Here is a 21815-nt window from a genome sequence, read left to right as displayed (position 1 = left end):
ACACACAGAAAAATTTAAAGGTCATTTGTGTTTTGTTTTGTTTTCTAAAAAGTGAGCGAGAGGGTGCTGAGTCTGTGATAGCGACAGGAAACTAATGTCCAGGAAAAAGTGCATCCAGAGCCTCCAGCTCTCTAGAGATTGGGTGATTCCTTCCCTTAGGGGTGTAGGAAGAACCAGGAAAGAGTCTCTCAGTGCCGTTTAGGTTTCTAGTAGACCATGGCCGTTGCGAACCCAGTGTAAGAGTGGCGTTTTGGAATCAGCCACACCCCCTCCAAGACAAAGGAAAGGGGAAAATGAATCTCATACATGGGGTGACGGCTAGTTTCCCTCATTGATACACAAGTTGCAGATGTGTCCTTGTAAAAATCCACTACGAATGGCAGGATTCTTGTGGAGCTGGACGTGGCAGGTGAATAGTTTTTGTTTCGGGCTATTTGACAAACCTGGCGGCCATATTGTAACAAAACCCCAGTTTAAAGGTTTTCCCAAAACTGTGAATGCAATGAAATCTCTACGAAACTGTTACTTTGAACCCGGAGTGAAAACATCTCAAACTCACCTTGGTCGAAACTCACATAAAAGACAAACTCAAAAAAGATAGCCAGTCCAGATTTAACAGTAGTTCTCAACCTGTGGGTCGGGACCCCTTCGGCGACCCTGTATTTCCAAACATTTTTATATTATGAAAACAGTAGCAAAATTATAGTCATGAAGCATCAACAAATGATATTGGGTCAGGTCTGAGCACAACACGAGGAGCTGGGTCGAAGGGTCACAGAATCAGGCAGGTTGAGAACCAGTGGTCTAGGCTCATTCTCTTTAAAATGCAGGATGCCCATGGAACTTCTAATTCGGAAAGTTCCAGGTGGGGCCTAAGAACATTTTTAGAAAACTTTTTAAACTTCCCGGATGATTGTGAAACACAACTCAGAGCTCAGAATCACTGCTCTAAGCTCATGCTTCTGAGAAGGGCACCCCGAGAGGAGCACCAGGCTCAAAATGCAACATAGAACATCAGACAGACCTAATGAGTCAAGGATTCTTGGGACCCTAGAGGACAAAGGATGATTCTGTGTGGGTGATCACTGCAGTTGAAGGAGGGAACTACATAACCGAGCAAAGTCCTCAGAGCTTCTGTGTGCTTTCTGTTCTCACAGTAGCATTGACCTTAGCATTTATCACGTCATAAAAGGGCCTGACAGCTGCGACCCAATCTCAGCTTCGATTCCTTCCTCAGGTCACAGCAAAGGGCAACAGACGTGAGCTATGACATTAGTGTTTTCTCCTTTGCAGGTCATATGGCCTCTGTCACACGTATTCAAGTGTGTCCTATACAATGCAGAAGTGAATGAGGCAGTTTGCTCTGATGACACTTTATTTACAAAACCAGGTATTCAGGCCAGATTTTGCCCAGGGCTATAATTCATCAAACCCCTAAATTTAAGAAAATGATGCAGAAGAGACAAGAAAGAAGAAAAGAAAGAAAAACAAAGAAAGAGCAAAACACACAGGTCACACCCAGAAATGTGCACTTCTGGTAAACACACAGTGGTTCAAGGACAGAGGCCAAAGAAAAGAGGTGCTAAATATCATTTGTCCACCTGCCACTTTCTCAGCAATAAACATCAGTTAGATCCATCTAGATGCACATAATCAAACATCACAGCAGAAGCCATACTGATGGTCTGATAGAGGACAAAGCTTTAAGCATTCAGAAACAATGCTTTGCTATTGATCACTTTATTCTACAAGTGAGGATATGGTGAGGCCAAGCTCTGTAGTCACAAAACAGATGACATTAGACCAGAATCTGAATCAATGGGTAGAATTATGCTACATGCAGATAAAAGTTAAATATTATATTTATGTAAAATATATAATTTAATTTATATTAAATATAAATTTATATTTAATATAAATATATATTAAATTAAATATATAAATATATTAGTTTATGTTTAAATGCTTAATATATCATTTTATTATACACATAATTATAAATATATTTGTATAAATGCATATTTAATATATATTTTATATATTTAAGTATATAAATATATTTAACTTTTATGTATTTACATATATTCTAGCTAGAATATATATATAAATAAATATATATAGAGAGAAATTCTAGCTGAGATCCTCACATACATTCTTGCTGGAGGACATAGGTATAGTTTCTTAAAGTTCAATTTTGAGAATGTCAAGAACAAACTCACAAAATAGTAAGAAAGGGAAAGAGACAGAAAATGAGGATAATCCGAGAATGACCTTATATGTTCAGAAGTTCAGAGTTGTCAAGATATGTGGTATTGAATGGGCTAACAACACTGTCAAGACCAATCTTAAAGAGAACAATTGGGGATTGTATTTGTTACTTTCCTTGTCATGGTGATCAAGAGCCTAAAATGAAGCAACTTAAGGGAGGAATGTTTAGGCTCATGGTTTCTGAGAGCACAGTCCATCATGGTGTGGTTCATGGTCACAATAGCATGTGGCTTGGACCCCTTAGATCTTGCAGAATAGGAAACAGATCTGGAGTTCAAACCCTCTTCCTCTGGCTAGGTTCCAACACACAGAGGTTAAACAATGTCCCCAAAACAGTATTACCTGCCTAAGCCTGTGGGAGAGCTTTTATATACAAATGTCAGCAGAACTATCACAAGTCGGTGCTTAATGGAACCAGGAATCAATAGTTGATTGAACCAAAGCTACAGCTTGTAGAATAAAGAGAGAAACATTTATGTGTAGCTTTTCTTTATTTACACAGGTACTCTTTCTTTTGGAGGAGGAAGAGCTAAAGAATTCTCTTCCTTTTCATTTGGAACACTTATAAAAAAGTAAGCCTCCTGGTTGAGTGGGCTGATGCACACTCACAATTACATATGAAAGCCTCAGCTCAAAGAACCATGAGTTCAAGGCCACTCTCAGAAAAATAAATAAAAGGGGGTGGGGGTAGGGGTGGGTGGCAGGGACAGAGAAGCTAAAACTACTGAGTCTGGAAATACAATATGAAGAACAGCTTGAGTTACAAACTGTGCTATCATGGAAGATGTTAGATTTTAGATGTTTAGAGACAAACCACTGCTTTCATAAAACAGACCAACTATTTTTTATATCATAAAATAAGTGGACCTTCCAGTTTCTGCCTGTGCCCAGAGCTGAACTGGTCCCACAGCTCTCTATACCCACATCCAGCTGAAAGAAAACAGGTCTACAAGAGTGCTGACCTACAGGTTTACAGGAAGGTCAAGGAACTGTCAGAGAGAGCAAGACAAGCCAACACCAGAGACAATCTGATGGAGAAAGGCAAGCATAGAAACCAAAGCAACAGAAACCAAGACTGCTTAGCATCATCAGAGCCCAGTTGTCCCACCAAAGCAAATACTGGATATCCCAACACACCAGAAAAGCAAGATTTAGATCTAAAATCACATCTCATGATGATGATAGAGGACTTTAAGGAGGACATAAATAACTTCCCTAAAGAAATAAAGGACAACACAGGGAAACAAATAGAAGCCCTTAAAGAAGAAACACAAAAATTCCTTAAAGAGTTCCAGGAAAACATAATCAAACAGGTAAAGGAAATGAACAAAACCATCCAGGATTTAAAAATGGAAATAGAAACAATAAAGAAAGTACAAAGGGAAACGACCCTGGAGATAGAAAACCTAGGGAATAGATCAGGAGTCATAGATGCAAGCATCACCAACAGAATACAAGAGATAGAAGAGAGAATCTCAGGAGCAGAAAATACCATAGAAAACATTGACACAATCAAAGATAATGTAAAATGCAAAAAGCTCCTAACCAAAAACATCCAGGAAATCCAGGACACAATGAGAAGACAAAAACCTAAGGATAATAGCTATAGAAGAGAGTGAAGACTCCGAGGTTAAAGGACCAGTAAATATCTTCAACAAAATTATAGAAGAAAACATCCCTAACCTGAAGAAAGGGATGCCCATAAACAGACCAGAAGCCTACAGAACTGCAAACAGATTGAACCAGAAAAGAAATTCCTCCCATCACATAATAGTTAAAACACCAAAAGCACAAAACAAAGAATATTAAATGCAGTAAGGGAAAAAAGTTAAGTGACATATAAAGGCAGACCTATCAGAATCACACCAGACTTCTCGCCAGAGACTTTGAAAGCCAGAAGATCCTGGGCAGATGTCATACAGACCCTAAGAGAACACAAATGCCAGCCCAGGCTACTATATCCAGCAAAATTCTCAATTAACATAAATGGAGAAACCAAGATATTCCATGACAAAACCAAATTGACACAATATCTTTCCACCAATCTATCCCTATAAAGGATAAGAGATGGAAAATTCCAACATAAGGAGGGAAACTACACCCTATAAAATGCAAGAAAGTAATCTCCTTGCAAAAAACCCATAAGGACAGAGCCACACAAAAAATAATTCCACCTCTAACAACAGAAATAACAGGAACAACAATCACTATTCCATAATATCACTCAACATCAATGGTCTCAACTCCCCAATAAAAAGGCATAGACTAACAGACTGAATACATAAAGAGGACCCAGCATTTTGCAGCTTACAGGAAACACACCTCAGTGTCAAAGACAGACCCTAAACCAGAGTAAAAGGCTGGGAAACAATTTTCCAAGCAAATGGTACCAAGAAACAAGCTGGGGTAGCCATTCCAATATCAAATAAATTCGACTTTCAAACAAAAGTCACCAAAAAAAGATAAGGAAGGACACTTCATATTCATAAAAGGAAAAATCCACCAAGATGAACTCTCAATCCTAAATATCTATGCTCCAAATACAAGGGCAACCACATTCATAAAAGAAACCTTACTAAGGCTAAAAGCACACATTGAACCTCATACAACAATACTGAAAGATTTCAACACCCCACTCTCATCAATGGACAAGTCATGGAAACAGAAACTAAACAGAAACATAGAGAAACTAACAGAAGTTATGAACCAAATGGATTTAACAAATATCTATAGAACATTTCTTCCTAAACAAAATATACCTTCTTCTCAGCACCTCACGGCACCTTCTCCAAAATTTACCATATAATCAGTCACAAAACAGGCCTCAGTAGATATAGGAAGAATGAAATAGTTCCATGCATCCTATCAGATCACCACAGACTAAGGCTGGTCTTCAATAACAAAAATAGTGACAGAAAGCCCACATACACATGGAAGTTGAACAATGCTCTACTCAATGATAACTTGGTCAAGAAGAAACAGAGAAAGAAATTTAATGTTTTAGAATTTAATGAAAATGAAGGCAGAACATACCCAAACTCATGGGACACAACGAAAGCAGTGCTAAGAGGAAAACTCATAGCTCTGTAGGCCTCCAAAAAGAAACTGGAAAGGGCATACATTAGCAGCTTGACAGCACACCTAAATGCTCCAGAACAAAAAAAAGCAAATACACACAAGAGTAGACAGCAGGAAATAATCAAACTCAAGTCTGAAATCAGTCAAGTAGAAAGGAGGTCAAATTGGAAAGGAATTTGGCAAAATATCAGTATTTGTAGATGATATGATAGTATACTTAAAGGTCCACCAGAGAACTACTAAGACCAACAAACAACCCTGAGTTTCCACTTCTCACCATTCATATTGGCTAAGATCAAAAACTCAGGTGACAACAGATACTGGCGAGGATGTGGAGAAAGAGGAACACTCTTCCACTCTTGGTGGGATTGCAGACTGATACAACCACTCTGGAAATCAGTCTGGAGGTTCCTCATTAAATTGGACATTCCACTACCTGAGGACCCCGCTATACCTCTCCTGGGCATGTACCCAAAAGATGCTCCAACATACAACAAAGACACATGTTCCACTATGTTCATAGCAGCCTTATTTATAATAGCCAGAAGCTGGAAAGAACCCAGATGTCCTTCAACACAGGAATGGATACAGAAAATGTTACACAATGGAATACTACTCAGCTATCCAAACAATGACTTCATGAAATTCATAAGCAAATGGATTGAACTAGAAAATATCATCCTGAGTGAGGTAACCCAATCACAGGAAAACACACATGGTATGCACTCACTGATAAGTGTATATTAGCCCCCAAAGCTCGAATTACCCAAAATATAATCCACAGACCACAGGCAGCTCAAGTAGAAGGATGACCAAAGTGCAAATGCTTTAGTCCTTCTTAAAAGGAGAAGAAAAATATTCATTGGAGGAGATATGGAGACAAAGTTTGGAGCAAAGACTTAAGGAATGGCCATTTACAGCCAACCCCACCTGGGGATCCAGCCTATATATACAGTTACCAAACCTAGACAATATTGATGAAGTCACGAAGTGCATGCTGACAGGAGCTTGATATAGCTGTCTCCTGAGATGCTGAGCCAGAGAAAGACAAATACAGATGTGAATGCTAGCAGCAAACCATTGAACTAAGAACAGAATTCCCACTGTAGGAGTTAAAGTATTGAAGGCGTTGAAGGGGCTTGCAACCCTATAAGAACAACAATACCAACCAACCAGAGCTCCCAGGGTCTAAACCTCTACCCAAAGAGTACACATGGACAGACCCATGGCCCCAGCTGCATATGTAGCAGAGGATGGCCTTGATGGGCACCAATGTGAGGAGAAGCTCTTGGTCCTCCCAGTGTAGGGGAATGTCAGTGAAGGGAGGAGGGAAGAGGGGCTGGTTGGAGAGGGGGAACACCGTTATAGAAGAAGGGGTTGGGAAATGAGATAGGATATTTTAGACACACACATTCACTCCATTATGACACTATATCCTCCAATGAACTCCAATGTACGTAACAAAGCATCTCTGATTCAAAGACAAAACAAACCAAACAACAAAAACTACAGGAATAGGTTCCCTGATTTTAACCCTGCTCCCAGATCAACCTAGGCTCCTGCCATGCATGAGGGTCGGGATAGGGTCCTGCAAGCCTATCTACAGCTATACTTCATGCTATTGCTTGGTTCTTTATGGCTCCAAGAAAGTCCAAATATTCAGATTCTGAATGGACCGAATGTTTGAAAGATATTAGGCGTGACCTATACCTATCCTCCTTTGTTGGCTTACTTGACCAAAATCATGTCACAGACAATCAGGACCAGGCCTTCTCAAAGCCCAACGTGACTTTATTCTCAGACTATTTCCAGCAGTGGCAATCTGAACGTCCTAGCTGAAGTTAAACAATACTCTTGATAAGGTACACTCCATGGCAGATATGGACATGAGTCCATCAGTCCCAGAATTGATTGGATACTTCAGGTTTCTTGCATAGATCCCAGCAAACATTTTTCTTGCCCTGCATAGAGACCACTATCCTATTATATACTACTAAGATGAAAGCTAGGGGGTTAACTTCAATCAAAAAAGGCCCAGCAAAGAACCAGAACTAAAACCTTGCATGTTATCCAAAGATAATTGATTAGCTCTTTTAAGCTGTCTGAAAATGTAAGATGGGGAGGGCGCCTTAGTGGTGAATGATACATACATCATTAAAGAACACAAAACCACTTTTATTCATGCAGACTTCTAATGAAAATTCTTTAATATTTCTTAGTTCAGGATTGGAGAATGAACAGGCCGCAGCTGATCTTGGTTCTCACACTAAACACTAGTTGAGTTCTTCTCAAAAGTGGCAGATTTTTGTTCTTATACTAAACTCCAGTTAAATTCATCTAAAAAATACTAGAGGCAGCCACAATTCTCATACAACGAAGGACAAGGAAGGTATGGGCTTCGGTGTGTTAGAACTCGCTATCTATCTAGTCCCATTGAATTGCTAAGAAAAAATGGAATTTACCATTTCTAGCATGTGCTCCACAGCTTACCTCACTGGACAAACCTCATCACCTCCCTCCTGTGTGGGTTGGGAGACGCCGCTGTTGGTGCCTAGTGAAGATGGAGTTCAATGAAAGAGGAGACCCCCTCCACCATCCCTGACTGGTCTCACAGTCCTTAAAATGCAAGCACAGAGACTCACTGGATAGTTCGCCTCTTCCTCCTGAGTCATTATTAAAAGATGGCACAGGAGAGGAGAGCATTCTGTCCTGACCATTCCGATATGCAAATGACTTTGTTCTCTTCCTCTTGAAGATATCCCAGGTGGCTGCTTACAAGAGAGTTTAGCAAGAGAGCACATTCCATTGTCAAACTATACTCAGGGCAGTTACTGTTAAGTGAGGACTTATAAACATTCCTTCCGAAAGCCTTTGTCCCATGCAGAGAGCAAAAACCAGCCAAGGAACGGGTCTGGGAGATGGTTTTTATTTTGTAGTTGTTCTTTTCTCAAGATCTCAGGTCACTGGGAACTTCTGAAAAGGGCATCGCTTGTGTTAACTGCATACAGGGACTTATGAAGGAGGACTCCTTGGAGATCTTCGGTGGGAGCAAGTCTGAGGCCAGGCCTTTACAGGAATTGCTGGTAGTTTTTGTAGGGTCACAGGTAAGCAGAGAGCTCAGAGTGGGTTTGCTGTTAATGGTATTGCCTGTGTATTCCATCACCATTAATAATTATTATTCATTATTTTTATTAGCCACCACAACAAAAGGAAAGCACTGGTCTCCTCTAGGGAAACTAAGCTGTAAAGCGGGGTCTGTCTTTTGTGCAAAATAACTTTTAACTCACTGCAGTTAGGGTCTTCTATTTCAGAAAAAAACTAGAAACAGGGAATTTCAGCCCTCTCACTAGAGCCAATGTGCTCAAGTTTGTGCCTCTCGTCCCAATTCATCTGTTACAATGTGTTGACCAGCTGCCATCATTATCTTTAATTGGCCCTCTTTAAGGCTGGGACATACAGCCCTGGCCTTTTTCCCACCTGCCTTAATTTCTTGTCAGGTCCATGATCACAACTCCCATAGCTCTTACTGTAGTGAACGGCCAAGTGCTTATAGGGGAGCATCAATTCCGAAATAAAGCAGGTGTTAAAGCAATAGCTGACTGTGGCAAGATTGAGAGTGTCCCTTGTTTACAGTTAAATGTCCCCACAGAGGAAGGGATCCCAAGCAGTAGCTGACATTTTCATAAAGAATTTCAAAGCCTTGTCTGCAAAGTTCATCTCCTTCCCAACTATTAACAGCTGAGCATCATGCACCCACAATGCCCCTTCCTCATCTTTCATGTTTTCTCTTTGCTCGCACTGTTTTTTTTTAAGCTTTGATACAGAAAAAGATTAATCCTTCAATAGCTAAGGAAAATTAAGTTACTATTTTGTGTACGTTATTAATATGTATTATTTAAGTATGGATGGAAGATATCTAATACCAAACTAGGGCGAAGGCATCTTCCTGCCCCACTGACTCAGTCACTGAAGGTCAGGCAATGCTCGTGAAGCTACGTCCATTTCATCGCTCGCAGAGAGCGTCCTTCTTTAAAAACAACCAGATGATTTGATAGTAGTGGAAGTTGTAGCTGCAATTAAATGGCCATGTGGCTGCCTTTTTTTTTGAAACGTGTGTTTAATTTTATTGGACTGCTTCTGGTCTAAGTTCCAAAAAACCCACCATTCTCTTGCTTTCTTTACACGAAGAACCATGGCAGTCTGACCCCACGGTTTCCAACACACACACACACACACACACACACACACACACACACACACACACACACACACACACACCCTTACCCACCTAACTGCATTTGGAAAATGACTCTTTTTAGCTGAGGTCTCTAAAGACATCCCGTCTCACCCAGCATTCACAGAATGAGTGATAATTCTTATACAAAGTTATGTGCTTATTTCTCAAATATAAATACTGGACACCTTTCGGCAGCAATAAAAACACCAGGTGAATGAGGTGCACATATAGCCAACTCTAGCTCACTGCTTCATGAGTTAATGTTGAGTATTGGTGTCAGCTGACACGGTAATTAATTATTTGAAGGTTTAGGGTTTGTTTGCTTTTCAAAAAATCAGTTCACCTATATTCCAAAGTTCTTTCCTTAAAAAAAAAAAAAAAAAAAAAAAGGACGTTTCGTTTCTAAAACTAATAAACTACCTTTAACCTGATCTTGCAAATGGGAACGCTAAACGGCAGGGTCAAGGCAAAATTCCACCAAGGTGGTCAGCTGTGGAGTCCAAAGAGACTGAGGTCAGAGGGAATAAGAATGCGTGTGTTTAATCTCCATCAGAAGTGATTTTTTTAACCCCCCCCCAAAAGATTCCTTCCCCCGCCTCTTTTAAGAAAAAACAATTAACGCTGCTGTGGGAATATCATCAATAGATAAAAGCTCTTTAACCATCCTCTGAGATGTGCCAACGCTCTTAAGTTAACAAAACCTGCAGAGACGCTCCCCTTACCTGCAGAGAAAGCAGTGGCCAAGCCTAGTCACTCCTGTAAATATCTTCCTCAGTTCCAGAGCGGGGGACAGAGAAAACATGTTCAAGAGAGCTCCGTGAGAGTCGCTTTCCTCCAAATGCTATACCCCTTCTCTGTGCCTCCCACCGGCTCCCTCCGGGGAGCCAGGATCCCGAGCTTGTAATTTATGCTCCATCATCAGGGCAGCTGTGTGAAGGGCTGTGCGGACGTGTGGGCACCAGAAGAGGACGACTCGTTAGCACTCAGCCTGCACAAGTTTCAGCTAGTGCATGCCCGCGACCCCTGGCTGCTCAGCTGCTGCTGCTGCCGCTGCCCGGATCCAAAGCTGATCGTGGTGCAGTGATCAGCTTTCCAGCAAGGAGCAGGAGCTTCGCACAAGCCAGCTGCCTTCAGGTCTAGTGCTAGCTGCTGTGCCAAGGGAAGCTCTCTGCATGCACAGAAAGAGGCCGTCTACTGAGCATGCTCAGACCCCCGCTGTCTCTCCAGGGCCTGTCAACTCTTGACATCTCTAAATATGAAAAAGGGATATTGAGGAAGCAGTGCAAGATGAGATTCGGCAGAGGCGATTTTAAGTTTGGGCATGACCTCCTTCCTCGCCCCTCTGCTGTAAAAAGCAAACAAAGATTACTGTTGTAGATTTGACAATTCTTTGGACAGGTTGACAGGACCGTTTTGGAAGCTATCAATAGCTTTTAATCTCAACTGTCCCTGTGCAATTAAACCGCCCCTGGGGTCAAAGGCCTCTGGCGTAGGCAGTGAAACACATGACTATCGTCGATGGCTTATGTATAGAATTGCCTATATTAGAAAAGTTTAAGCAATGAGCCATAAAATGATTGATCTGTGTACATCATATACTGCCTAGACTAATTTCTCAAAGCAATGTTCTATATAAAGTGATTTGCAATGTGTTAGATGGAAATGTTAATTATATATCCTGTTAATATATAGATTCATCTGTACATTATAACAGCATGCATTTTGAAACTCAGTCTTACCCTCAGCACTAGCAGAGAACATCTAATAATTCCAGATTATAAACATAAATCTTTCCTCGAGACTTGATAAATGGCTAGAATTCTATTAATGTTCCTGTGAGGCTCAAGTCTGGTAGGTAATCTGAACGTTGTGTTGTTTTAGTTATGTACTCCTCCTCTCTCTACTCATCCTCCTGCCCCTCCCCTCCCCCCCCTTTTCTTTTCCTTGTCCTAACATAATACCTACTGGAGGCTGAGCCAAGTTCCAAGCCAGGACTCTGCTACTATTGGCTAACAAGGTCTGTCTATGAGTTGAGGATAACAAAGTTATTTCCTTTGATAAAGCGTCTACACTGTTACACTGTCGAGTCCACAGACGGTGAATCTAAAAGGCTTTCACGGCTGAAAACAGCTGGACATGGGCTGAAAGCCCAGCCTGTCAAAAATCCACCGGAAGGGGCTTCTGAGATGCCATGGCAGGTCAATGTGCTTTCTGGGCAGACCTGGAGACCTGGTTTGATCCCCAGAAGGAGAGAATCCACTCTACAAAGTTATCTTCTGGCCTCTATATACACTCATGGTGTATGTGCCCCAAAAACTACCCCCCCCACACAATAATTATCCCTCATTAATTTATTTTACTGCCTGATCACAGCCTCCTCCCTCCTCTCCTCCCAGTCCACCCTCATACCCCTCCCCCATTGTCCTATACCCTTCTCCTCAGGTAAGAGGAATCAACCCACCCTGGTAATCCGGTTTCAGCAGGACTAAGGGCATTCTCTCCCACTGGAGCCAGACAAGGCAGTTCAGTTAGGGGAAGGGATCCAAAGGCAGGCAACAGAGGCAAAGACAGCTCCTATTCCAGTTGTTAGGAGACCCACATGAATAGCAAGAACACGAGAACAAGAATACAATGTATATTTAAGTTCACAGGGAAACCTGAAGTAAGTTGGGTGTCAGGAAGCTGCTGGATCCTTACAGGAATCTCCTGTTTTACTAATCCAGTCCCTTGGGGCAGAAATCCTCCTCCCCCTCCCCCCCCTCCTCCCCCTCCTCCTCCTTCTCTCCCCCCCCCTGCTTCCCCTCTATCCTCTCAACCCTGCTGCTTCTTTCTCTACATTCTTCTACCTCCCTCTAGGAATTCCACATGCCTCCTAATATCAGAGAGCCCTGTCTGGCTACCCACCCTGTGACACCCCAGGTTTCACTGTACCACTCCAACTTTAGGATAATTTCTAGTGGAATACTGTCTGACTGCCAACAGTGAAGTATTGCCCACTGCTGTAGAATACTATGGGCATTTGCATCTTTCTGATTGCAGACATCTGGCCCATTGCTATCACATGCTTGGTGAATAAATGGAGGCACAGGAAGGAATCCTCCTACTGGTGTGGCCACTGGAGGAATTGATGGGGTTCATTGATTTATACACATTTCCTACAGGAGATGATTTCAGAAAGATCTTTCTCAGAATCGAGCAAAACAAAGATCCCATAGGTAGGAAGGAAGGGTATATAGGCTAAGTTTGTGCAGACTTGACAAGACCAGATGACTAGGGTAAAGACAGTTTGTGTTTGTGTGTGTGTGTGTGTGTGTGTGTGTGTGTGTGTGTGTGTGTGTGCACATTTGGAGGCTACAGTACAACCTTTAGAAATGCCATGCTTCTTTGAGACTGAGTTTCTCATTAGCCTGGAGCTCACCAACCAGGCTAGACTAGCCAGTAAGGACCCCTGCCTCTGCTGCCTCCCAGCACCAGGACAACAATTGGGCACCATTCCTGGACCTGTGTTTATTACTTGTTTGCTCTATTTTGTTTCTTGTTCACTCTAGGAAGGAACACAGGTCCTTGTGTTTATGAGGTAAGCACCGTACACATCTCAGCTCTACTTACTGTCTCCCCACCCCAGCCCTGATCTGTGATTTTTTTTTTTTAATCCCGACAGGAATGAAACAGAAATTGAGATTCACTGGCTACTGCTCCAGGCCCCTGGTTTGTTCTCTCAGCTTCTCCTCTTCTCCCGAATTCACTTCCTACATTAAAAAAAAAAACCAAAAACAACAACAAAAAAAAAAACAAAAAAAAAAATTTTTTCACTGTTCTTTATATTGTAAGAACCTGCTTTTAAAATGTCATGTATGGTGTCCTCGTTACCAAAACCAAGATTTCCTCATTTTGGTGTCAAAGCCATGCCTATGGCTTATGTATGCCTCATTATCTTCGATTCTTTATAACCATCACATTTAGTTACCACGAGGGGCCCCTCTTAGGAACGTTTACTTCAATTGCACTTTCTAAATTGTCAATAGGTAATAACATGCCTGGCGATGCCGGGAACAACGGGACCACAAGCGAGAGGTAGTAAATGAAAGGTCAGAGAATATTATTGCGTGCTGCTGTTGCTGCAAGTCAAGAGCGTAAGAGCTAGCAGGTGGAGCAGGGTGGGTGTGAACTCCAGCCATTTGACCCTGGGGTTGACCAATGCTTACTCTAGATTATAGGCCCCGTTCTTCAGGTACCTTCCCCAAAGGAAGTAGAGCCGAAAGCGAAGGCAATCCCCACCTGACTTGATCCCTAGCCTGGGCTTTGCTGTCAGCTACAGTCTCACTCCCCATAGAACACCTTTTGGGGTTTCCCTTTCTGTCTTTTGTTTGTTTTGATGTTGATACTTTGTGAGATAAAGCTTCTCTGTGTAGCCCTGGCTGTACTGAAACTCTATTTGTAGAGCAGAGCAGGCTGACCTTGAACTCAGAGATCTGCTTGCCTCTGCCTGACAAGTTAAAGGCATGGCCCACCCCCACCTGCCCCTTTCCTCTTTTTTGAAATCTTTTACCTCTGCCATTGTTTTTCCTTCCTCCTCCTCCTCCCTCCTCCTCCTCCTCCTCCTCCTCCTCCTCCTCCTCCTCCTCCTTCCTTCTTCTTCTTCTTCTCTCTCTCTCTCTCTCTCTCTCTCTCTCTCTCTCTCTCTCTCTCTCTCTCTGAGTATGGGTCTGAGTATAACTCAGGCTGGCTTCTCATTTACTATAGCCAATAATGTTCCCTTCTCCTCCCAAATGCTGAATTACAGATACCCACCACCTCACCCAGTTTGTATTGTGCTGAGTGTCAAACCAAGGGCTTTACTTAATTATAGATATAGTCAAGTTGACAACCTAGAATAGCTATCATATCTCCCAAAAGACTCTTCTCCATCCCCAAAGCTCCTTCACCATTACAGTGAAATTTGTTTTTCTTGCCTGGACAGGGTCCTTCCAACTTTCTCTAACTAGATTACTAGTCTTTATCCATTCATATCCCCAATATTTCATTGGCTCAGGGATGTTGACTAGGCCAGTCAGTATGATGGCAGCATCACACCCTTGGTGTATGCTGGATAAGGAAGAGGTAAAAGAGACTGTGATGTTATGGTCTTTGTTGTCAGCCTGACTCAGTTTAGAATCATCTAGAAGACACATCTCTGAATCTGAACAACAGGAACTCACAGCTGGATTCTGGACTGGGTAGATGAGTGCGTTGTTGACCACCAGTCTTCAGATCTCTCTGCTTCTTGACTGTAAATGGGATTGACCAGACGTCTCACACTCCTGCTGTAGCTCCTTCCTGTCACGGGTTGTCTCCTAAGTCACAAGCCAAAAGAAACATTCTTCCCTAAGTTGCTTCTCTTACATATGTCATCATGATAAGGAGAATAACTACTGATATGGTAACTTGAGTTTAACTAATGAAGACTCCAGGCAGGTTGGTAGCATTAGAAATGTTTATCCCCCAAGAATCACACAAATCCACTGGTGTGGCATACATAAACCAAGTGGTGTTACATACACCTGGATGCATTGCACCCCCTAATGCTACGGGAACCATCTTTATTCCAACCTTAAGGACCTTAAGGAGACAACATTGAACAAAATGAAGTTCACAGTGAAAAGCTTGGATCTCTGACAGTACCCCTGACTTGATTGGCACAACCAAATGCCTACCTTACATTTTGAACCACTGCTTCTCAGTCTTCCTAATGCTGCTGACCCTTTAATACAGCTTCTCCCAAGCACAAAATTATTTTCATTGCTACCTCATAACTGTAATTTTGTTACTGTTATGAATCATAACTATCTAATGTGCAGGATATCTGATAAAAATTGTTCAACCTCCCCAAAGGAGTCATGGCCCACAGATTGAAAACCACTGCCTTGTTTGAAGCCAATGAACCAGGTTTTCTATTTACAGTGTAAAATCCTTTTGTCTGAATTAAGTTTTCCACCATTTCCTACCCATGGATGCTGATATGCTTTAAAATATGCGGTCTCTGAACTGAGGGAACAGTTCAGTGGTAGTGTGCTTGCTTTTTATGCACAAGGGTAGAGTTTCAACTCCCAGTCTATAGTGGGTATAGTGCAGCATTTGAGTGCTTTCCCATGCCCCCTCTGTTAGGATTCTGTCTAAGCCCCACCCCTATAGTTACCTGGCAACAGTCAGGTATGTCTGACACTGTAAAAGGGGCTGCTTGCCCCTTCCTCACTCTCTTGCTCTTGCTCTCTTGTTCTTCCCCTCTTCCCCCTTGTCCCTTCTCTCCTCATTCCCCTCCCCACTTCTCTCCACATGCTTATGGCCGGCCTCTACTCCTCTCCTCTTCTACTCTTCTTTCTCTCATCCCTCTTCCTGTCTTGTCCTCTCATTAAAACCTCTCCACATGGAACAGTGTTGGCCTGGTGTGGTTTGTCTGGACGCGAGCCGAGATTTCTACCCCAACACCTTCTATCTTGGGGCCATTGTCTCCCATCATACTGGGCCATGTACTTCACATGGGCCCACTTCTAGCTGGGCCTGAGATGTGCTCTCCTCTTGCCAGTTGCTGGCCCACCTGCCAGCTGCTTCTCCGTCATCCGCCAAAACCGAACCCTTAAATTAAGATTCATGTTAACCAATCCATTTTTTTTTCTGACCTTCGTTTTCAAAATCAGTTTTTCTCCTTTATTTCTCTTTGTTTTTAAATTCTTATTTTATGTGCATGGTTGTTTTACTTGACTGGGTGTCTACAAACCACACAAATGTTCGCCTGGTATGGGAGGAAGTCAGTAGAAAGTGTTGAATCCTCTAGAATTGAAGTTGAAGACTAACAAGAGTTACTATGCGGGTACTGGAAATTGAATCCAGGTCCTGTAGAAAAGTAGCCAGTGCTCTTAACCACTAAGATACCTCTCCGGCCCCATTGTTTGTTTGTTTATTCAAAACAAGATTTCCTGTAGCCCAGGCTGGCGGTAAATTTACTTTGTAGCCAAGGATGACCTTGGCCCTCTTGCTTCTACTTTCCAAGAGCTGGGATTACAGGTGTGCCTTGACGCCTAGTTTATACACAGCTGAGGACAGAATAAATGGCTTCATTTTGCCAGAGTAGCCCTCTAACTAAGGTATATTTTCAGCGTCCCAAATGAATATTTCTGCATTTTCACATATTTTGTATGAATGTGTTTAAATGAGTTCTCAAAGAAGAGAAGCAGCTGAGATGGGATTAAGCTGCCAAATGTTAGTTTGAGAGCATACTCAAGGAAAAAGAAATGGAGGAGCTGGGAGAGTATGGAAAAGCCATCAGACTACGGTGCAATCGTGACCTTGAGTGAAGTGATGAGAAAAAGGAGGAACAGAAGAGGCAAAAGAGGAACCAGGGAAGAAAGGAAGAGCAGACGAGAACAGGGAGGAGGCGGGGGAACAGAAGCAAGGGAGGGGTGTTGCCTTACCTGCCCTTGGGGGTTAGACATGGGGTGGCACAGAGTGAACAACACAGACTCCAGGAGCAGGTGGGAAACTGTCTGAAGCAAGCTCTCTGAACACTGCTGCAAGCTCCTTTAATACCCTCCACATGTGCCCGCATTGGTCCCAAGAAAGCATCTCTGCTAGACAGCAGTTCCTGATTGGCTGGCATTGTTTGCGCCAGCAGTCCTTGGTCTCTCAGGCAGCCCTCAATTAGGTCCTCCTGCAGGAGATGCTTTTGAGGCTGCATAGCCCCAGCGTTTACAGTCTCCCCACTTCCTGCTACAGAGTGGGAGAGGTGGGAGGGAGGGACAGAAGATTGGAAGGGAGAGGATTGGGAAGGGGGAGACGTGGAAGGGAGGAAGAGAAAAGAGGGAGGGGAAGGAGGGAGGAACAGAAGAGAGGAAGGGAGGAGGGAGGAAGAGAGGAAGAGGGAGGGAGAGAGAAAGGAGAAAGAGGAGGGAGGGAGAGAAGAGAGGGAGGGAGGGAGCAGGAAGAGAAGATAATTTTATGTGTAGTTAAATCAGAGAGTCCTCAAAGCCTTACAGTAAATGCTCAAAGCAGTCTTTCTCCATGTGGAGAATCTGAATTTTTCCAGGACCGTCTGCCCGGGCTTACTCTATCCTAGGCTGTGAGTGTGGCTCCAACTTGGCCCCTTCAGGGGTGGCCTTTAGAACAGTGGGGGTCCTTTGTGAGTAGCATTTCCAGCAGCCAAGGGTCGGAGGCTCACTCTTTATCGAACATCCACCCTGTCCTAAATTTTACCTGACACATATGTAAATTACATGGATCTGAGCCTCCTTAAGGGCAGGATCTATCTCCATCTGTTTCCCAGAGTAAATCCCAGTACATTGTTACTGCGATACTCTGGAAACCTTGCCTCAGACCTTACCAAAAACCAGAGTCCTACCCCCTAAAGTCCACAGACCAAACGCGCCTCTAGATGAGAGAAGATGCTGCTCTATGATTAATATTTCTTAAAAGGGTCATTGTGCTCGCCTGGCTATTAAACTGCAGGCAAAAGTGCCTGCACGTAGCAGTGTGGTTTCGGTCTCAGAGTCAGTGAGGTGGGGAAGCCGGGCTCCTGCTCGCCGACACCCGCTCCGTTACAAACCTCATCCCCAGCATGGGTCTAACACTGAAATTGGATGTTATGTTCATAACAAATTCTTAAGATGGAGAGACGATTTTCTCTCATATGATATGCTTTCTGTTTTGTGTTCTCAGGATTTGTTCTTATGCTTGGCATATGGCCCGCATCAAATCTCAGCACTTGAGAGGCCGATAATGGGGGATTGTCATGAGTTTGAAGCTATACAAGGTAAGAATGAGACTGAACCTTCAAAGACACCAATAAATAGCTTTGTAGCCTTTGGTGGGGCAGGGCACTGTATAAAAAAGGTTATCACTTACAAACTTACTAGAAATAAGTTCGCTCCCCCCCCCTTCAGATAAAGCCTTAGCTGAGATGCAAAGTTGTTCCCTGTTAACCTGGGGAGAGATAATCTCAGTCCATGATTCCTCTTTTCTGTACATGAGTTCATCGTCCTACCCAGATACGCAGAGTACTGATATACTCTTTCACTGGGGATTCATGTTCATTAATTGTCAAGCTTTCAGTCATTACTAATTTCAAGTCTTCATTCAACAACTTTCTCTAGTTTGTCTGAGACCCTTCTCAGAAAGCTGATCTAGCAATCATCCTTACTCTTAGTGTATTCGGTCTCTTCTGGAGACTGACCACATGGTCTTGTGAACATAGTTACATATTTTAAAGTACCATTTTTTTGTGTCCATTATTTCTATGTGTGGGTGTGTGTGTGGTGTGTGTGTGTGTGTGGTGTGTGTGTGAAAAGCTTCCTGCTTACATAGGTTATTCTATTTTCAGAAAAACCTTTGGGATTTTTTTTTTGTGGTATCAAAATGGACTGAGTATATTTTTATGAGCACATTAAACTATTCTGATGCTAATCTTGAAGGCACTTAACAACTGCAGATCAGGACAAAATTATACTACATGACCAATAAATGGTGTTTGTGTTAAAAGACTAAAAGGCTAATTAGGCATTAGAAATGTGTGATCTAGAATCTTTGTTTTGGCTTTTTTTTTTTTTTTTTTTTTTTTTTTTAGAAAACAATAAATACAGAGATGGTTGGGAAGGGACGACAGCCATGTAAAGAGCTTTTCAGGCAGAATCTTTCATTAAGGGGTTCTAATTGTAGCAAGAAAATTGGCTTAGAATTTTGAAGTTCTCATAATGACTCAGGATGTTTGCTCTTCCTCCTGAGTGTACGATTTAGCACAAAGTTGTCAGACCTATAAGTGGAGGAGCAAATGCATAGATGACTGGGTGTCATAAAAAATGGGGTTATTTTTATGAAGAGCACAAGGGTAGTCAGCGTGCAACACAATCTTTAAATTATATTTTATGTGGGATAGGGAGACTTCTCAGTGGGTGAGGTGCTTATTCTCCAAATATAAGGACTGGAGTTCAAATCTCCCCACACCCACATAAAATACAGGTACGGCTGTCATGCCTGTACCCCAACATTGAAGGGGTGAGAGAGGTAGATCCTGAGATCTTGCTTTATAGACAGCCTATGAGAAACCTAACTTCAGATTCAGGCAATGAGGCCAACAGTGGTAGAAATACAATAACAACACAGACAATGGATATATGGAATTATATTTAATACTACCATGTCAATAATAAAATCTTATTTGACAAAAGCACAGTGAGTTTTTACCAGTAGATCAGGGCTACAAGAAACATGAAGGCATATTCACTAGATAGAAGAAACATGACATCTGAGAAAACTTTGAACCTATTCAGAGGAATGAAGAACACTAAGACTTGAATAATAATACAGATACATAAAAATATAGGTTTTCCCTTAATATCCATGTTATACATTAATCATGGCTTAAGCAAAAATAAAAAGACATGGTAAGTTGTTGTGTGCATGTTAACTATCTTATGTGGAAGGAAAGTACACGACAATAAAACGAAGACAAGAGAAAGAAAAAGAAATTGAAGTGCACGATGCCATGCAGTATCTGAAAGTAGACTGGATAGATTAAATATTTACATCAAACCCCTATACAACTGCATAAAATACTTCGTACTTACTAAGCCAAGAAGATAAAGGAGAACATTGAAAAAATACTAAATTAACTCAGGAAAGCAGACAACAAGTTAACAGAAATTATAGAAGGCAAAAGTAGAAAGAGTTAAAAAGGTGGGGGATGCATGGTAGTATATTGATTTTATTAAATATAAATGGTCAAATATTCCAGGAAAAAGCAGGGACACATGGAATGAAAACAAGCACAATGATATGCTCTCCACAAGGAAAATATGCTTTTGCCGGGCACGGCAGCTCACACCTGTAATCTCACCACTCAATGGGCTCAGGCAGGAGGATTGCCAAAAGTTTGTGGCCACCCTAGGCAACATAGTAAGTTTCAGGCTGCCAAGGCTATACTGGGAGATTTTTGTGTTAAAGGACCAGAACAAAAGAACAGAAAAATCTGAAGTTTTTCTTTAAATATAAGCACATAAGATACTTTTGACAGATAAATGAAACGTACCATAGAAAAGATGTGCTAATATTATTCCAAAATATTTTATTTTTAATGTTAGGTAAAGTAGATTTCAGAAGACAAACTGTTACCAAGTATTATGGCTTTTGTATATGTTTGGTCCAGGGAGTGGCACTATTAGGTGTTGGAGTAGGTGTGGCCCTGTTGGAGTAGGTGTGGCCCTGTTGGAGTAGGTGTGTCACTGTGGGTCCCTCATCCTAGCTGCCTAGGAGCCAGTCTTCTGCTAGCAGCCTTCAGATGAAGATGCAGAAATCACAGCTCTTCCTGCACCACGCCTGCCTGGAGGCTGCCATGTTTCTGCCTTGATGATAATGGACTGAACCTCTGAAACTGTAAGCCAGTCCCAATTAAATGTTGTCCTTTGTAGGACTTGTCTTGGTCATGGTGTCCACAGCAGTAAAACCCTAAGACACTAAGGAATGTAAGTGTCCTGATAAAAAGTTAAATATTTATGTATTCATCAGGAATATGTAACAATCACAACAACGTGGTGTCTCACAACCATCTATAATGAGATCTGATGCCCTCTTCTGGTGTGTCTGAAGACAGCCACATTACTTATATATAATGAATAAAAAAACTTTTAAAAAAAGAATATATAACAACGATAAGGCATATGCACCTAAAAAGAGTTTTCATGCACACAGGAAACAAAACAGATCTAAAGCTACACCCACATGCCTCCATCTATGCCTTTTAACTGCATAGATACCATCATCTAACTTCATCTAACTGTTGCTCATAGAATAGGTCCCTCCCAAAATAGCAAAATACAAATTCTTTTCAAGAACATATGCACCATTCACTTACTAGATCACAGAAAGAAAAGAAGAAAATGTTGCAAGCTGATTAAGAAAGTATAAACAATGTATAAAATCAATAAAGCTGACAACTGATTTCTAAATGAACAATAAAATTGCTGTACTTCTAAACATTAGTTAAAGAGAAAAAGTAAACAAGTCACAAACTTCCATGATGAAAGAGGAGGCATCACTACATGTCCTACAGACACTAAAACATAGTAAAGACATGATGGAAAATAAAATATGGTAACTAACTTGAGATTAATTTGGTTTTTTTTAAAGGCTATAAACTAGCAAAGCTTACTCAAGGAAAATCCTCCTACATGGAGACCCTAATTCGTATTGAAGAAATAAAATAAATTCA

Source organism: Rattus rattus, chromosome 2, assembly GCF_011064425.1.
Source record: "Rattus rattus isolate New Zealand chromosome 2, Rrattus_CSIRO_v1, whole genome shotgun sequence".
In the NCBI taxonomy this organism is placed as follows: domain Eukaryota; kingdom Metazoa; phylum Chordata; class Mammalia; order Rodentia; family Muridae; genus Rattus; species Rattus rattus.
This window is presented reverse-complemented; position numbering follows the sequence as displayed.